Here is a 4,820-nt window from a genome sequence, read left to right on the forward strand (position 1 = left end):
TATGGTGTTTATAAAATAATATTTAAATAAATAATTCAGTAATAAAGACAATGGTAAGCTTAAACTAAAGGAAAGAAAGAAGACACACTATGCTATCACTATATGAATAATGCTGTTATTATTAAGTGCTGTCAAGATAGTTGTGATTTATAGTGATACTATATACAGTTTCTGAGGAGCAGCTGGGGAATTTGAACTGCCAATCTTGCAGTAAAAACTGACTTTGATGTCCGGTGCTTATCCGATAGTGCCACACCAAGACTCTATGAATAACACACTACATAAATATTAGACAAAATAGACTTCAAGATACAGGTTCTATCAGCATAGGGATTTCATTTAAGGTTGAATACAGGAGTCCTGGTGTGGCACTGTAGGACAAAGCACTAGACTTCAAGGTCAACTTGAACTGTAGGTTCAGTGGTTCAAACTCACCAGCCACTTCATGGAATCTATACCAGGTTGCTATGAGTTGGAAGCGATTTGACAGCACTTAACAACAACATTATAGATATTTATCAATACATGACTGCAGTAATATGGTACCCTACGACCCAGGGATTCCACTATTATATATTTACTAATTGGATCACAGTTGCTCTGTACAATGAGCAGTGGACTGCAAACTACATGGTTTGTGTTCAAACCCAACAGTTGCTCCATGGGAGAAAGATGAGGCTTTTTGCTCCTGTAAAAATTTACAGCCTTAGAAACCCTATACAAAATCTCTATGAGTCAGAAGCAACTCAACAGCACTTAACAACAACAACAGCATATTTAATAAATAAAAGTAAGAACACCCCCCAAAAAAGTCTCATACTCACATAGTATATATGCTTCATTTGTAAATGTCTAAATCTACAAAAGTCTAGGTACCCACTAACAGGGGAATAAAACTTAGCAAGAAAATGGAATAAACTACAAAATGATAAAAACATGAATTCACCTCAATGCCATTCCAAGAGAAAGAATCCAAACACTAAGTAGTATATACTGTATAATTCTACTTATAAAAAATTCTATAATATATAAAACTAAGAAACTCTGGTAGCGTAGTGGTTATGTATCGGGCTGCGAACCTTAAGGTCAGCAGTTCGAAACTACCAGCTGCTCTGTGGGAGAAAGATGAGGCTTTCTACTCCCGTAAAGATTTACATCCTCAGAAACCCTATACAGGGTCACTATGGGTCGGAACCGACTCGACGGCACTTAACAACAACAACAACATATAAAACTAATCAATTTTAGAAATCCTATCAGTGTTGATTCAGTGGAAGGAGCATAAGAACAGTTTCTGAGGAGATAGAAATGTTCTCGATCTTGACAGAAAAGCAGTAACATGGGTGTATCCATTTGCCAAGATTGTATACTTAATATTTCTGTGTACACTATATGCACATTATTCCTCAACCAAGATATGTATGTATAAAATCATGTACATTGCTGTTGAGTACTGTCAAGTTAGTTCTAATTCATAGTGATTCTATTAAGAGTTTCTGAGTTAGTGGATGGCAGGTTTAAACCTCTGACCTTGCAGTTAGCAGTGCAGTGTTTATCCTGAAGACTCAAAAAAAATCAGCATCCCTGAAAATCAACAGTATTTATGTAAACTGATTATAAAGTTATTGTTTTGGAGTTGTTTCTAATTCAAAGCAACCCTGTAGGACAGAGAACTCCCCTGTCGGGCTTCCAACGCTGTAATTTTAGTAAGAGGCACAGTGCCATGTCTTTCTCCAATGGAGTGGCTGGTGCATTTGAAGTATCAACATTTTGGTTAGAAGTCAACCACTTTAACCTCTGTATCACCAGGATTATAAATACTCATATGCTATGAAACTCTTTCTAGGGTCCATGCCAATTAAAATATGTCATAATTAAATTCTCCTACAAAGACACCAAACATTCTTGGTTATCTCATAACCCACAAGAAGTGAGGTACAATATGACTATACAGAAACACCTTACCACATAAGAAATATGCAACACTCTTCCTCCTCCTTTTGTTACATGGGATGTGAAAGGGTATTTCACATCCGAAATTTCACACCAGTGTAATATGTACAGTCCTTTCCATGTTTGAGACAGAGTCACTGACCAGCCATGGAACTCTTTTAACACACAAGGCTGATTTCAATTAACACATAGGTTGAAACCCATTTGTCAGCTGCATAAAAGTATAAAATGTACCACTCAAAATATTACTTTATTGGCCCAAATTTGCCTGTGGCAAAATAAGGTAATTCTAGGGAAGGAAAGTTCTGAAACTAGATTAGGCCAATTAATAGAGCAATATTGGGAGAATTCTGTAATAAGTTTAAAATGGATGTATTAACCTTTTCAGTTATTGTGGCAAAAGCGAAGGAGTTGTGAGGATAGGATGGTAACATCCCATCCTCCCATATGTCAGTTTTTCATACAGATTTGGGTTGTCGTTGTTGTTGTTTTTTTTTGGCATTACAAAGAATTTTTACTTTAAGTGATTACCAGTACATTCATAACAAGTAACAAGTTCTTTTTTTCTAAGATCTAGCAATTTCTACTGGTGGTGGCTGTGTGCTGTGGAGTGAGTTCGGACTCATATCCACCCTGTACAGGGTTTCCGAGGCTATAAATCTTTACCAGAGCAGAAAGCCTCATCTTTCTCCTGCGGAACAGCTGGTAGTTTCGAACTGCTGACCTTGCGGTTCACAGCCCGATTCGTAACCACTACGCTACCAGAGACACCAAAAGCAGCCCAAACTAGATTAGTACAGATATCCCTCACTCTTCAAAAATTCGCTCTATGCCACTTTGCATTTGCAAACACCTACATGGGTGTCTATTTTCACTTCAAAGAAATCCAAAAGCATTTCTACTTTTATTTATTTATTTATTTTTAAGTAAGGAAAGCAAAACTTGCAGTGTTTTGCAGTCAGCCATTCAAGAGACAGAGCGTGTACTCCAAACAGCAAAATGGCACCACTAAACCCCTACTCTGAGAATTACACTCAGCGACTCAGCATTAATTGAACACAGTTTTGAGCCATAGCGGTGAACACTGTGTGTTAGTGTGATTTTAGATTTTCTGGGTTATTTAGCATGATTTGGTAGGCTATTTTGGGTGGGGTCTGGGAAGGCTCAAAATGTTTTCCCATATAAATTAATAATAATTGCATCTTTGATTTATGCCATCTCAGTTTGGGAAAGTTTCACAGAAACACTCTACTTTCGGAAAGTGGAGGAAATCTGTATTTATTGTTCTAATACTTAAACAAAAAAGAATTATTTTTAAGGCTGGCCACACTATTCAGATGGAGTCCTGGTGTGGCACTGTGGGTTAATGCACCAGACTGCAAAGCCATTTGAACTGCAAGGTCAGGGGTTCAAGCTCACCAGCTGCTCCTTGGAAACCCTATAAAGGGTCGCTACGGGTCAGAACCTACTCAAAGGCATTTCACAACAACAACTGTTCAGAAAAGTTACAAAATAGCTACTTACTACTTTTTCATTGATAAAGCCCCTGACCTTCAAGAAAGCTTTAGAGAAATGAAATATTTAACCTATTTCTTTCTTAAATAATTTTTTTATCCTATATATCTAATAAAAGGAGCTCTGGTAGCGTAGTGGTTACGAATCGGGCTGCGAACCTTAAGGTCAGTGGTTCGAAACTACCAGCCGCTCCGCGGGAGAAAGATGAGGCTTTCTACTCCCGTAAGGATTTACACCCTCGGAAACCCTGTACAGGGTCGCTATGGGTCGGAACCGACTCTACGGCACTTAACAACAACAACATATATCTAATAAAGAAAAGGCATATAGCTATATATGTTGCTTCTGCTAAAAATCATAGGAAAAGTGTATACTCATTGAATGTGCAAGAAATACAGGTAAAGAGATGAAATCTTTGGATAAGCTCTAGTTTATACAAGTACTATGTTTGCTCCTCATCAAAAGGTGAGGGAACCTAACATAATATACAGGAAAATGAAATGCCTTCTCACAATGTGACAGTATCTAAAATGCCAATCCATGGCACAGGTGCGTCCTTCTACCCGATCCATTTATGCGGTAGATTTCACGGATTTGTGGTCGCATGTCAAAGACAAAGATCAAGAGGTTATCCAGGACAGCATCCTGTTCTGCTGGAAAGTAGGTCTAGAGGACAGTCATCTTCTTCTGGGTCTCCTTTCCACTTCCGTGCTGCAGTTACCACGGGATCCCAGAGCAGCAGCTTCCTTGGCCTTGAACTCTTTCTTTGAGGACGTTACTGTTCAATTTCAGCCTGTGCTTCTTCTTTAGCCTGCTTCAGTCTCCAGTTCTTTCCCTTGAGGGCCTCAGACACCTCAGCAGCATGCTTCTCTGCCTGCAGCAGCTGCTGAATACCTGGTGGCTGACTGGCCATGACGGTCTGACAGCAGTCATTCTAAGGCCAAGGTGAGCTGCTGAAATTGACTCGAAAGCCCTGAGCAACAGCTGATCCAGAGAGCCAAGATCTAAAGCTGCCTTGTCATACAGTTTTTTTTTTTTTGGGGGGGGGGTTTGGTATTTTTTTTCTTATTGTGAACTGAGTGATAGTTTACATGGAGAACATCAGTTGCTTTACAGCATTATTTCATTGTAATGATTGCAGTCTCCTCCGTGCATCATCATTCAACAGTATTTGCTGGTTTTCCTTTTTTTGGAGGGGATGGGGAGATATACACAAAGACGCTCAGAAATATATAATCATTTAACCAACCAAGGGACACATTCTGCAAGCCTGCCTCCTGGCTGCCAGCACTCATTCCTTCTCTTTCCATGAGTCTAGAGTCCTCAGCTGCTCTCTCTCTCCATGTCCTCAT

At 39.2% G+C, this 4,820-nt stretch overlaps 1 pseudogene; it reads right to left on the reverse strand.

Annotated features, from left to right (window-relative positions):
- Positions 1 to 3,993: 3,993 nt before the first annotated feature.
- On the reverse strand, positions 3,994 to 4,381 carry LOC102821373 (annotated as a pseudogene).
- Positions 4,382 to 4,820: the final 439 nt, after the last annotated feature.

The sequence above is a fragment of the Chrysochloris asiatica genome, unplaced genomic scaffold, assembly GCF_000296735.1.
Source record: "Chrysochloris asiatica unplaced genomic scaffold, ChrAsi1.0 scaffold00030, whole genome shotgun sequence".
NCBI lineage: Eukaryota > Metazoa > Chordata > Mammalia > Afrosoricida > Chrysochloridae > Chrysochloris > Chrysochloris asiatica.